Source organism: Maylandia zebra, linkage group LG1 (assembly GCF_041146795.1).
Source record: "Maylandia zebra isolate NMK-2024a linkage group LG1, Mzebra_GT3a, whole genome shotgun sequence".
In the NCBI taxonomy this organism is placed as follows: Eukaryota; Metazoa; Chordata; class Actinopteri; order Cichliformes; family Cichlidae; genus Maylandia; species Maylandia zebra.
In genome coordinates this window covers 29,618,190-29,633,555 of record NC_135167.1, presented here as the reverse complement: position 1 = coordinate 29,633,555, position 15,366 = coordinate 29,618,190, and positions in this window count along the sequence as shown.

Here is a 15,366-nt window from a genome sequence, read left to right as displayed (position 1 = left end):
TCTGCATGACTTGCTTGTAACGAATGCTTGAGTATTTGCCTTCTAATCAGCTTGAAGCAGTCTGCCCATTCTCTGTAAAGCCTAGAGAGGATTGTCAACAGCTTTTGAAAAACACAGACAAGCCCATCTGGCACCAACAATCATGTCAAAGTCACTTAAATCCCCTTTATTCCCCCGTACAGTGCTCCGTTTAAACTTGAGTTAGCCTGTGTGTTTAAATGCTTTGAGTTACTGCCATTGGCTGATTGCATTAATGAGCAGCTAAACCTAATGAAGTGGCCAGTGAGCATAGTTCATTGTTGTATTTAGTATTTTTGTTTAATGTGATTAAATTAACAAGAAAAATAATAGTAATGGCTACAGGTTAGTGTGAATGAAGAAGTTACTGAGAATGATCCTTTTGATTATTCTTAAAGGTGGGGGACTAACTGTTATTAACTTGTGTAAAGAGAGATTGCATAAGCTAAAACTCAAACATATATTTCCCTGACAGCTTCTCAGCTTGAGTTCAAGACTTCCTTTTAGACTCGGCACACAGATTGCCTTGCTGACAAGTAGACACTTTATGCTTGTTTGTGCAACATTTTTGGCCTGTCAGCAGGTGAAAAATGTCAAACCAAACTACCAGCTAGACGTACACACTAGCAGCCCTGTCCTCACCTCTGAAAGGAAAAAATCCCGTGGACTGAGGCTCTGCTTGCATTTTGGGATGTATAAAATTCCATCAATATTTATTAACTGCGTTGGCAAAGTCGGTGCAACCGGAGTATAACTGAATTTTCAGATGACAGATTAGGTTATGAGAGCAGCGTGTCATTGATTGCAAAATGTTAAAGCTTGACATCTTTATGGAGCACAGTTGATTCTTTTCCTCCTTATTAATCATTTTATTTTCTTATACTGCTGTTTAAAAGGCTTCTTTCATTTCACTGCACTGAATGCTTACTTAACTGTAGTTTACAGTCTGAACAGCAGATGGAACTAAACCGCTTTAGAAGGCACAGCCAGTATTTCTAATTGCAGATCAGTGAGGAGTGTGTGCTTCTGATATGCTTGAGTTGTGGGTTTCATTCTCCTTTAGGCTAAATCTGATCTGCTATTATTACCTTAAAATGTTCATCTGGCCTTTATGATCCATTTTCCTTTCTGCACGTTACTCGCTTGACCTGAAGTGACCCGGGAGTGAAACGAGTGTGACAGTCATCCATTTATGGAGGTTTAATGCTGCCTGCTCGTTCACCGCCGCTGACATTAGACAGCTTGTGCCTCCCATGATGCCCTGCTGCCTCAGCGGTATCATTTCACAGTGAATGCCTGGACAACCAGGATGATGAGGTCACTGATTTGATGAACTACTTTTCTGCCTGGATGATGAGCTGTCATTAGATTGAAATTGCCTTATTTTCACTTCACAGGAAATGAAGCTGAAAAGTATGTGTGGTGACGGCTAATGTGCACTTGGCAAATTGACTATGGAGGGCAATTTGGTTGCTAAAACTTGCTGATGGAATATGAGCCTTTTTGGGGGGTTTCTTTGTTGCTGTTTTTTGTTTAACACAAAACACGACGTTACAAACAGTGGCTGCTCAACTAAACATGATTTTGTTCCCTTTCATCAGGAGGCTCTTGATATAGGATTTTAAATTTTCTGGCTACTGATAGTTAGTGTTTCTAACAACATTTGATGTGTAAAAATAAATTGGTGAACAGGAAACTCAAGTGAGTGTATAGAAGTGTGCAAAAGGCTTTAGCCACCCTTCAGTTCTTTATATTTTGCCAGGAAAATGGGGAATAGGTGCAGCGATTTATTGAATTAAACATGCATTCAAATACAGTAAATAAGGCAAAAACAGAGATTGTATAATGTTATCAAAGCTCTCTTAGGCAAGCGATCTTGTCATTTCTTCAAGGAGTATTCAGGAATAGTTCTCCAGGCTTCTTTAAGGACATTCAAAGCTCTTCTCTTGACTGACTTTAGTTTTGTTGTCTGTTCAGTGTCTCTCTTGACCTTCTTCATACATATGAACAAAGATTTCAACCAAAACTTTAAATTTGATTCCACTGATTTTCAGTTTAGTTGTTGAGTAATTTGGGAAATCTCTGCCTTTTTTCCTGTTTCCCTTTCTAAAGAATGGCTTCTTGAAAGCCACCCTTCCACTGAGACAGTTTCTGATGACCTTCAGTGAACAGCAAATGGATGAACTGAAGGGGCACATGCATCTCTTAGATCCTGTGTGAGGTCTTTACTGCTTTCCCCCCTCCTGTTTCTTCAGGACAGGACTTCCAGACCCTATTCTGCTGCTGTAGATAGTTTTTTTTTTTTTAAGGCCTGTCATGTCTTTTTTTTTGTCCTCCACTTTTTCAGTTCTCTAAAATTTTAAAGGACAAACTGCACACCATGCTAAGATATGGCATGTTTTCAGCTAATAGCTCTTTGGGAAACACCTTGTTGGTGAAAGAATTCATTTTTATGTCAAACTTTGTTATATTTGGCATTTGTCATAGGGACACAGGCTAATTTTTTTTTTTTCTCTTATGTTGTCTGCAGTGACAACACAGATTTAACTCTTGAGTTAGGCACATTTTTTAAGATTGAATAATTGATTTGTGTTAAGTGGCTTAACAAACAGACATAAAATAAAAACGAACCTGAAAATGGTCTGGTGCAGTTACTGGAGTGAAAAAGCAGCCAGTGTCCCAAGAAAACCTTCGAAAGACCTCCAGAAAGTCTGGAGAACAGTTGCTCTCCAGCTTGGAAATATAAAGAGATGACATCTTTTAACAGAGCTTTTAGCATTATACATAATTTGCACATCATAGTATAGGCTCCAGCACTTGTAACTTATATCAAATAATTATGATTAATACATCAAAAATAAATGCTTTGTTTTAATATGTGAATCCCCAGGTGACTTTGCACTGTACTGACTTGATAATACTATGTGGCCTGACAGTATTATGGCTACTTACATACAGCTTTACCTGTGTAAGGAAAACTTATGACAGGACTAAACTATTGTTTTTTTCTAATTGGTCCTTAGTTATTTGATCCTGTGGTGATTTCTGTTGCCCACAGGATGTCCATCCTGCCTTGTGGACTGGTTTTCCGCCAGTCTCAACCTCTTTCCACGCTTGCATCTAAAAACATTGACATTTCCTTTCCTGGTTGTTTAACTAGTCAGCCTTTGAGCAGTGTGGGAGCAAATACCATATGACAGGACTGCTTTATGGCTTCCTTAAGTCAAACACCTGCTAATGGCTGCTTAAATACAGCTCCTCTTATCCGTTGTGGACTTTGTGTTTGCTTTGGTTCATTGTATTAGACTGGTCACCTTTTTGTGCACTGCCGTGTGAAAGCGAGAGATTACAAACCATGTATTTGATGTTGGAGGCTTTTATTTTCTGGGTAATTTTCTTTCCAGTGTAGCACAAATATGATGTAGATACACAGCGGCTGGTGGGTTTTGTTGGCCTGTGTACACACACAAAGACGTGATGTTCAAGTAAACAGAAGGCTGGAAAAACAAACATGCTGTTCAGTAAAGACTGTAGCGTGACAGACTAAATATACAGTAAGCCATAAAGTTCAAACGCTGACTTGGCTTATGTGAGTGATATTTGGTAATTGATACGTGTAGACTTTCTGTTAGACCCGTGGTAATAACTGCAGCTTGCTCACTTTAATGACTTTAATGTGCTCGTGCGTCTAACTGTAGGTCAGGTCACTGTAGGAAATCTTTTTAGATATGTTTTTGTTTATAGTGCAAGACAACAAGACCTGTGACCTGATCTGAAATCAGTGGTGATTCAAGCCCAACAGCCATTTTTCAATGTGTTCTTTAGGTGATGTGTAATAGTTTTCTTCATAGAATACCTGGGATCATTTAAGACTGCTGTTATTTTATGGTCACTACTTTGTTTAAATTTAACATTTACTTAAAAATGACACTTTGTGCTGTTTGCATTGTCTTATGAATCTTGATTTTAATTTTTTTTATTCAAGACTGTAAAATGTGTTTGTGTTTTATTTTTTCTTGCCTCTCTGAACTTCCTTGCCTTTTAATATTTGCAACCCTATTAGTTGTTCAAATAATCTTTTTTTCTTCCCCCAAAGGGAGGAAGTATGTATTTGGTTCCATCTGTCTGTTTGTTCGCAGTCTAGCATCCACAGTTTTCAAGACATCATTTTCAAATTTTGTGTGATGATCGATACCAGTGACAACTTGAGTGGATTTAATTTTGATGAAAATCGTGTCAAGGATCAATCAGTAAAACCTTTATATTACCCACAATTTTCTATGGGTTGTCTTCATACTTCACAACAATAATTGAGGCAAATGATTACCTAGGTGGGTTAAGCAATTGACCTTTTGACCTTTACTTTCATTGTTAGCGGGGTTAAAATTGATTTTTAAATAACATCGATGTTTTTGCATAGCCTTTGCCCTTTGGGGGGAGTTATGTTCTCTGAGTGTTCTTATTTCTGTCTCGATTGACTCATTTTTGGAGCCAACCTCAACTAGCTATTGGAGGAACTGTTGTTTGTTTTGTTTTGTTTTGTTTTTGTCCTCCCCAGGTGGGAACCTCCAGGACTTGAAGAGAATTCCTGGCAATGAGAAGGTGAGAAAGCAGATAACTTAGCAGAGGAATCTGTTCATGAATGAGACAGAGATACTGAAAAAAGTCCATATTATGGCACGAAATGATTAACCTCCTAAGACCCGAACTCTTCCATGGTGTGTGTTTTTAATTTCTCTTTGATGAATGACCTGATGAATGTAAAAACAAAGTATTACCAGATTACCAGGAAAGAAGCACTGGCTCCGGTAAGAAAGAACAAGTCATCATTAGTAGTTTGAGAATAGGACTCGCTAATTTAAATAGCACACATTTTTTTATTATGAGGAAACATCTGACTGGTTGTGGTTGTTATAATTGGTGTCATGAAAGAGAGTCAGAGGAGCATGCATTGATATCATAAAGAGGGGGTACAAAGAAACAAGGGGAAAGAGAAGTGCCACCATACAAATATTAAGGGTAGGGAATACATGCATACATTAGCGATATGTGTCTGTGAGAACTCAGCAGTGGGAGGAATGGTAGTGAAAACAGTGGGACTGTTGTAAAGAATACAGTTCATTTGGACTGCAGATTAAACTATGACTGGATAATGTGACAGGAGGCAGTTATGCAACACGTACAGATGTATTTAAAGCCCTGAAAATAAGAAGAAGGCTGCAGTGTCTAAATGTTCAACTAAAATCATCTACCTGATGTCTACCTTGGTCAATTCCATCTGGTTTGGTGTCTAGTAGACTACCCAACAAGTTTTTACCTCAGTTGTGGTGGGAGAAAGTCGAACATTTTATTAGATTGCTAATATGTGTGTCTGTGCAAAGCACCCATAAAGTTTATTGATTTAACCATCATAACATTTCTGGCTTCAGAAAACCAACATGACGGCGAGTCTAAAATGAGTTGGTTACAGTGGCTTCTTCTATATGTTTATCAGATCAGGAGGTTAGAGCTAGGTGTGTTAGTTAGTTCTGATGAGTTTCTGACTTTGGCAAAACTTGTTTCTGCTAGCTGCAGCCAGAAACTGAAGGGCGTAGTTGTGGGAACCCTAAGACCAGATGTAGCAGTGAAGTGAGGAAAAAAAGAATTACTTCGAAACAAGTGCCATGATAGTTTTTTTTTTTTTTTTTTTTTTTTTTTTTTTAAAAACCTCCAAAAGATTTTTCTTTGTCTGCAGACTGTCTTCAGTTGACCTGTGGTGCTACGCGAGTATTCACTGTGTTAACCATTCCTCGCCGTCAGTCCCCTGACCGTGGTCGGGAGACACGAGGGGAGATGCTTCCTCCAGGGCCGAAGTTTGTCCTCCTTCGGGGTTAACTCCCTTCACTTTTGTGGAGTAGTGAGGCAGACAGAAATCAGCCGAGGCACCGGAGAGTACTGAAGAGATGAGGCTTTAATAACAGTACTGCACACTTTGGAAACACACTGCATAGCCTGTAGCCCGTTAGAACGCTGCTCCCGGTCGCCCTCTACCCATGACACACTCTCTCACTCTCTTTTTCCTCTTTAGCTCCCCGCGTTTCCTTCACACGCATGCTCACACACACATTACATACACTCCTTACTGCACCTTTGTGGATTTACAAGTAAATTCAACAAGATATTCACAGATGTTTCACAAACTGATTGACAGGCTTATTTACAGCCCTGAGACTCTTAAAAACTGGTATAAATGTAGAATTAAACGATCAGCATCATCGCCTTAATTAAAGATTGATGTCTTCTGTAACATAGTAACACACCAAGGGTAGAACTGTTCTCACAGTATTACACACTGACTAGTGTCACCTGCAATAAACTGCCTGATATTTTCACACAACCTTTGAATAACATAATATTATGAAATTAGCAAACTACAGCTTGTTTTGCAAGACAATAATCTGCAACACAGATCCAATATCTGATTTAAAAATTCAAAAATGAATCAGGGCCAAGTATATTTGGTCATTCAGACTGGAGATGCAAGTGATTGAACCTCCAACCTTAGTTGGTAATTAGTAGGTTACCTCCTCTACCTGCTGAACTGCAGCTAACCCAGAAGACATAGTTCGGAGTCGGAGTTCAGAGTAGCAATAGATGGATGGAGCAAAGGCAGGGGTTGATTGCTCTATAGATTAATTTGAGTAGTTATTAGATGCAAATTTCAAGCCAAATTCACAGCACTTTATCATCAAACGACCACAGACACAGCACATACCCCACCTGACAGCTTACAACTGTCAAATTCTACAGGAGCTTTATGAACATGAGGATAATTAGCTAAGCTGTGGTTAGTTTTGAATTTTATAGTCTCGAGCGTACACAGCTGCAGCTGAACACCTTGGCAAATTTGAAGTCATTTACAACTGCCATCGGTTAAAGGTGGTTTGACGGTTAAAGAACCAGGTATGAACATGTAAATTCAAATGCGTTTGCATTTTACAGAGAAGGGTTTAAGATTACATTAAATCTTTAAAATAAAAACAACTCTTGATTACTAACCAAATACTACAAACAACCTGTTGGCCAGGGTACAGAGTCCCACCATATACAAGTTCTTTTTTTAAAAAAAGAAAGAAAGAAAAGGAAGTTAAGGCCATTTTAGGAAGTTTCTGACTTTGTTATGTTGCTCTAGGACCAAACAGTTCAGGGGACTTCCCCAGTGTAAATACCCACTGGGAGAACAACATCAATTCCAGGGAATTTTTTTCTGCCTGCTAATAAAAGAATGTAGCTAACTGTGCAGCTGCATCAATGCTGGGAGAATACCTAGATTGAAAAACTAGCTAAGAAATACCCCTCACACAGCGTTTTAGGATCTAAGATTTCCTGCAGTTCCAACAGTTATTAGAAGTAGAAAAGCGCCTTGCATTTTATTTAAGTTTTTTACGTGTAGCCCATTGGTGTAGCCAGGTCTTTGATTTCCTGATGAAGCTGTGGGTCATATCTAGATGTCCATATGTTGTAGCTGTTTGTTATGCTCTCTGCACGCTACTACTGTATGGCTCATGGATTCCTTTCAGTTCAAAAACTGCACAGTGGGGGAGCCAAAGCGGTAGAACATGGCTCCACTTTTACCCTGACACAATGTGGCAATATCTAGCAATCATTGTCAGTCAAGTATGTGCATGAAAACATTCCTGGGTGATTGCTTTGTAAAGTGCGGCGTATTATTCGGCTGTTTGCCTTGCAATCATAGCAACGAAAGATAAAATATATTCTTTGTGAAATCCTGCCTGGTAGCATTATAAACTGCTTTTCAGTGTTTTGGTCTCCGATAAAACTGTATGTAGATTCATGTGATAACCTCAACTTTTAGTGGTGGTATTTTTGATCTGAAGGTGCATTTAGGAAGTCAAAGAACATGTTTTGCCTACCGGCTTTTCAGTCCCTCTGTGTTGTGTTTTAGCTTTGTCTTGAATGAACACAATGGTAAGGGTGATGAGGTAGTTTTTGGCTGATGCTGTTTTGATTTTAAAAAAAAAAGGGTCGGGGCACGGTATTTCCCCTTGTTTTTGTACTTATGTTGTGGTGTGCGTTAATAGGACTGTCTCTAGCCATGATCAGTGTATTTAGTTATTGATATCAATTGCTGATATGTGTGTATGTGTAACAGAGGGGTGAGAGTAAAAAAATTGTAATAGTTAAATGTGTTTATTTAGCTCCAACATCCTTCTTGCACTCTTTGCCACCAGTGTTTAAAAATATATGACTGCACTCTTCCACATCAGCTCCCTCCTCTTTCCACTTACTTCCTTTGTCTCTTCCCGAGTCAGCAAAGAGTGTTTATACAGCCGTGTGTGTGTGTGTGTGTGTGTGTGTGTGTGATCAGAGTAAACAATGGCCATTCAAGCAAGGGCCACCTCGTCTCTCAGTTAATGTCCAAGTTGGTGTCCATGTCCACTGCGTGACACTGAGTAAATGTTAACACAGTTTTATTACATTTTATTACAATTATTACACATTTATCTCACATCGATTGTGAGGCAAATGTGTAGCAACTGTAAATAACATTGTATTGATTGGTTGGAGCTAATACGATGCATCGATTATGAAAATATGAATTGAAAATTTGTTGTTTTAGAATTTGTCTCAGAAAAACATGGATGTGGCCTGCTGTAGCGTGAACCCATCACAGGTTGTGTAATGATGCTCTTTGTAATGTGCCCCCAAAAAACCTGAAAATGTTAGTTATACTTTAATTGGCATTAAATAAAATTATAGCAGAACCTAATTATATGATATAAATAATGTTACAGCAATAAAAGTAATAAATACATTTCATGTAGTTTTTAGGACGCGTGACTTCACAAACTTATCAAGGTAGTTTTTTTTTGTTTCATCGCTGACCTAAAGTACTGTGCAAAAGTCTTGAGCCAATTTCTTATATTGTTTGTAAGCAGCCAGACTTTTTAAAGTGCTCTTGAGTAATAGTTCTCTAGTCTTTCTGAAGGTCTTTCAAAGGTTTTCTTTGGCTGCTCTTTCACTAATTTTCAGTGCAGTCCTTGTTTCTGACCACTGGAAATCACCTCAAGCTGCTTCTCAATGAGCTATGAACTGAAACCTTAGCATATCTCAGCAGGTGTGCAGTGCGTCCTTTAAAAATTGTGTAAATGGGAAAAATGATGGACAAAAGAAAAAAACTGTTTGCCTCATATACTGTATTGTGATTTATGTTTGCACAAGTTTTAACAAATGGCTGAACCTATTTTCAATTTTTCAAGCAAAATCGAAGAAACGAGCAGTGGCTCAACACTTTTTTGTCAGTGTTTAGGAAAGGCAGCATTAAATCCAGCTTGGTGTCACGAAGTTTGAGGTTTGTTAAGTTCCATTATTGTGTGACTGGCAGCGTTTATCATTTGGAAGAATGTGAATTGTAGTATTATCAGAGAAAAACGGATGGGGACGTTGACAAAAATGTCTCCCCGTGACCACAGATTTGATACCTGTAAACAAAAGCGAAACCAAAAGATGTGCTCGCGAGCCACGAGTTTGTGGTCGAGGACATCTTTACGTATGCGTTTGGGACAGTAGCTGAGTGACGGCTTGGTGAGGCCTCTTATATCATGTTTTCACAGTTTGAAAGTTAAAGGCAGGGCCTGTGTGCTAGGTAAAGCTATAACATCCTCCACAGGTGATAGCCACCGTCGAGCCTGTTTACCCGCTTTGCCTGTTGATCTTGCTAAAAGCCTTTCACACCCCATGGATACAGACACTAAACACAAGTGTGTGTACCCAGTTTAAGCACACACATTAATAACAACTGTAATGCCATTCTTTGTCGAGTGCTTTTACAGGTTCAACATTGACCCTAGTGTTTAATCTTCCTGCACAAACGACCGTCACTTAACATGCAAACAAATCTTTAGTCACTGTCAGCCAACTCCCATGTTCTTTGAGAATGTGAGCATGAGGACAAAGCCAAGACCCTTCTGTCCCCCGAGACAATTAAAATAGTAGACTCTCAAGCTAACATTAGTTAAAGTCAGCGCTCTTGTGCAATGTTTGTCCACTGAAGGACAGACGAGACCTGAGATTCAGTTTATTTTTTACCACTTGTGTTCTCCATCAAACCTTTCAAATATTAGAACACGTTCAGCTCATTTCCTACAGAATCCACTGTTTACGTTGGAACAGCCTAAGCGCCATGTTGGACACTTTACTTGTGTGTGTTTACGACCTGAACACAAGCAAAGAAGAACAGCTGTAAATGCTTTCCAGCACTGCTTCAATTCATTTAAAAATGAAGCTTGGATTCATACATCCCCACCCTACCCTGCGTTATCAGCTGCTGCCACACGATGTCACTGTGGCCTGTTCGTTCTTTCATTTCCTTTTTTCCACCTTCCCCCCCTTCAAACTGTTGACTCCCTTTCCAATGGGAAACAGATGGGAGACCTTTGCTGTGGGCTACTGCCAAATGGAGCAAATTCTCATTACAACGTCTGCAAGCTCTGTTTATTCTCTCCAAGCCTCACCTCCACCCCTTGCACCACTTTGCCATCTGATGTGTTCAACACTTGTTTCCGATGCAGACGTGTCATTTTGCTATGCCTCGTTTTGCTGATTACAGGATATTTATCACCCTCAGCACAGAATGGCAAAAACAGACATCATTTGTTTTGTGGGGCTGTTTAGAGTGATCTGTTGCATCGCTGCTGGGGCTGGGTAATAAAATGATCTCGATAATTATCATGAACAAGTTCCCACAGTATCGCTAATAAATGGAGTAATTTGTAATGAACGTGAACGAACAGTTAGAGGAGAGTCAGACGTTGGCACAAGATGGAGAGATCGAAATGTGGTCAGACACCATTACTGATTTGGAAATAGTTTAGGATGACAGCGCTGTAGCATTAGACCTGCAGCCACGTTTCTTGAAATTTATACATTTCTATTTACATCCCAGTTTTAAAAGCTTGATCACAGTGCAAAAGAAAAAGAAAAAAAAAACAACAAAGTGATTTGCAAATAATTTGAATCATGCATTTAATTGAAAATAATGTACAGGCAACATATTAAATAGATGTCTTTGTTTGGATGTCAGCAACACATCTGAAAAATGTGGGATTGGTTGAGAAAAGGACTGGAAACTTAAAAGACCAACAAAGGACTGGTTATGAAAAGAGCAACCCAGAAGATGGTGTGTGGTTTTCATTGATTAATATGAAAGCTAAACTAAAATTAATATGATTAAAAGAATCAGAGAGTTCAGAAAAATCTGTGTGTGCAGGACAGGACTGGAAACCAGTGTGGAATGGCTGTGACCCTTGAACTGTCAGGTGATGCTGTATTAATAACATCATTTTCTACATATAACTGCATAGTCATAGGTGTATTTCTGAAAATGTGTTATCAGTGAACACATATCGTCACTGCAGCCAAAATATAAATATAAATGAATCATAACTAAACAAGAAAGGCTACAGTTTTCTTTGAATCATGGAGAGGGAGGATTTCTTGTTTTTAAGCAATGATGCCACAGTTTGTGATGGTATTAGAGTGCAAAAGTCTAAATAGCACGAGTAACGTGCATATGTTTGAAGGCTTCATTAATGCTAACTGATATGTATTTCAGGCCTTTACTGATTTCAGCAAGACACTGCCAAACCTCATTTCTGCATATGTTACAACACCATGACCTCAGTAGTATGGGAGTTAGTTTAGAGGCCATGGTGATGAAATTATCAGAAGTTTATCCATTGGGAACTTAAGCTAAAAATCAGGAGTCTTATGTGTGTTTGTGCAGCAATTTTCCCGAAAAAAGTTTAATCTTGCCATGTCGTATTTAAAAAAAAATCTAATCACAACTGCTTTATTGTAAAGAAAAAAACAATTAGCCTTATGCAATATATACGTTTGATTATATAGGTTTGATCGAGCTGCTTACATGCAAAAGATGACTGGAGACGGTGCTTCATATTAAGCTTTTTGACTGAGAAATGTTTCTTATTTAATGTATTCAAATGCATATACGTACATTACACTTGACTCTTTACATCAAGTCGCGCACACTCTCACATGTAATAAGACCATTTTTTCACTACCTGTTCACCTCCATCCTCATTCACGCTGACTGTACCTGCAAACTTTTTCTCTCAGTATTACACTTGATCACAGACAAATCCCCAGCTCTGTTTGAGTCCCCAGTCTAGAAAGCGAGCACTTTGAATGGAATATAAATGACATCATTACGTAATATTCAATCTGTTGCTGCAGCAATATCCTATTCCACAGATAGCCACCTTCACCACCCTCCCCATATGCTCCTGACTCGTTGGTCTCCTGTTCTTTTTTTCATGGAGAATATTAAAGAGTTATTAAATTAATCTGTGCTCGCTGGCGCATGTTATTGCAGTGCAGAGATTTGTGAGGTGAATGAAGCCGTTGGGCCGCACCCTAAGCTGATTTATTAAGGGTGCCAGGGAATCACCAAATAGACCTGATAACCTGCTTTATTTTGCATAAGTGAACACTTTCCCTCAAATCCTCTTATGTGGTCCCGTCCTGCCTTTTTAAAAAAAAAATAATACAAGTTTAGCTGTTCTTGTATTTTTCTGTGACCTGAGGCTGTGCAATGCTATCGTCACAGTCTCTTTGTTAATGCTATTAGGAGAGAGTAATAATCACAAAAGAGTGAATTGCATGAGACATGCCTGTGAAAAGCTTTTTATATGATGTAATTTTTCTCCTGTGATTGATTGTACTTTATCTTGTCCCTGCTTTGGCTGCACTCTCTTGCTGAAAATCAAGCTTTTCTCCTGGTGGACTTTTTTCTTTCTTTCTTTGCTAATAGACATGCTGGCTCAATTAAAAACTCTAAAATATGCAGAGACAGTGTCATCCTGACCGTCACATTAGGAGTACAATGTGATGTTTAGAGTAGGAAGAGCAAAACACAAACTCCATGCAAAAAATGCAAAATGTGTTTGCTCGATTCATTTAAAGAGACGGTTAACGTGAATTTTCGGACTCATGCAGGTGCATCGACATCTGTATTCCTTCACTAAGTCATCACTCTCTGAATGAAAGAGTTTACATACTTGATGCATAGACCGCTGAGGGATGCAGGTTGAAGCTGCTCAGCCCTGTGCATGTGTTATATGCATAGCAGGGCATCTGTGTGTTCTCTCACCCCTACACAATCAGCAGATTTAACACCCGCTGATTCCACCCCAGATTCCTAACCTCATTTATCAGAGTGTATGCCAGCAGTGTAGACATTTAATCCAGCGTGAGATTTTTGGGCTCCTTTGGGTCAACAGTTTAGCTGTTGTTTTTTTCCTTCTTGTTCTTCATCTTCTTTCTTCTTTTTTTTTCCAAGCCTCAAGACAAAGTCTGCTTTCAATTATTTCTGCAAAATTGCTTTACAGGGTCCATGCATGATTAAATATTCATTATGTTAAACTAAGCACTTTCTTTGTATATAAATCCATATTAGATTTGGCTGGCAGGCTGCCTGAAGCCACATGAGAAGGATTCCTGGAGCAAAAAAAAGGGGGGGGGAAGCCTTGGACCTCCTTAGCAGCTCCTTTCTCCTGGCTCTGTTTGTTTTTATTCTGATGTAAATGATGACTTGTTGATATTTTCCTACCTTTTTTGTCCTCCTGGCCAGGCGCATGGATCTTCTCGGCTGTGGTGTGGGGTGGAGGGGGATGTTGGAATTTAAAGTGGGCATGGGAAAAATAAACAAGCGTGTCAGTCGGTGCAGCGGCAGGGGAGCTGATCGTTCGGAAAAAACTGGACCGTGTCTAAAAGAAAAGCTGTTTGTGTATGCATGTGTCTCCAGCGCAGCTTTGTGCGTCTCCCTGTGTGTACACTGCGTGTGCTTGAAAAAACAGAGGGCAGGGGTGAAGAGAGAAGCCATTTCATTTCAAATAGGACCAGCTTCCCTGAAAATATTTACCTCATAGTTTTCTCTTTCCAAGTAAAATTGACCTCTTTGATTGCCCCACAGACTTCATGGAAAATAAATTCAAGAGTATTTGAAATTCCTGAGTGGATTCGCTGGGGCTACCTAGCGTGAGCCCGTGTTTATTTGTTTTCCAACTGCAGGCTGGATCAAGGTTGTGTTGACTCAGAAGGTATTTGGTTTGCCTTCTGTTACAGACGTCGTGAAGGGGCTCTTACTGCAAATGGACAGAGATGGGACGAATCTGAAGCAGCTGTGTGCTCTCGTTTTATTAGAAAGAACAAAATCTTCTCATCTCTCTGCCATATAGTATGTTCAAACATTTGCTGCTGTGGTGTTGTGTCTATAGCTTTTTATTCTTATTTTCCACAAACCCCTGTCCAATAACTGCATCTGTATTTGCAGCATTCTTGACTTAGGCAGTGCAACCTGTTCTGCGTGGCTTGGGGTGCAGGTGGGTTGAAGTGGCTGAAGAATCCATATCATTCCTGAATGAGCTGATTGAGCTGGACAGACATAAAAGAGAACATCATGTTCTTTAGAATAACAACCAAAGAAAAAGAAAATTCAGTAGCAGACGCCTCAGTCCTGACCTCCATGTTCCAAGCATGCAAGAGGCAAGAGCACAGACAGGCATAAGACTGGAAAGACTGGTAATGGAGTTGCTTCACCAGAAACACAGGAGCCTATCCCAGTTACCATAGGGCGAGAGGTGGGGTACACCCTGGACAAGTCGCCAACCTGATGCAGGGCTAACCCTGTTATATTATATTATTAGATTAATTATATTTTTATTATATTCAATTCCAAGTAAAAGCATGTCTTATTCTTTGGCTTGATATTGAAATATAATATTATGTTGTGTTATTGTAGGTCTGGCAACTTGTTGTGATTTAGCAACAAATAAAACGGAATTGAACTGACAATAAACCAGCTGTGCTTAACTTGTGTAAACCATCCATCAAGCTAACCTCACATATGGTTACTATTTCAGGATTGTGATCAGATGCTGTTTTGCCCCGTTTAGTAAATCCGGCTTTTAGATTCAAGACCAGCAATTTAGAGTTGAATTAGTGGATAACAACTTACTAAAGTAATTAGTCTTTTCTTTTTCCTTTTTTCCTGCATGCTCGACTTGCACATACAACCGTTGCATGTGCATCCCACAGGACTGAACTGTTGCCTCAGTTATCCAAAAGAGTTCAATTGTATGAAGCGTGCAAAACTCGCTGGCTTGAAATGGGCTCCTCTCTGGCCTAGATCATGTCTATTTGGGATGGAGGCTTATCATAAGAAATGTTACTAATGTTGTTATATGGATGCATTTCTATTTACCAGGGCTCTAAAGCACACAGTATTTGAATCGCAGGGACAGAAATCGAATTCAGAGTTGCGTATCT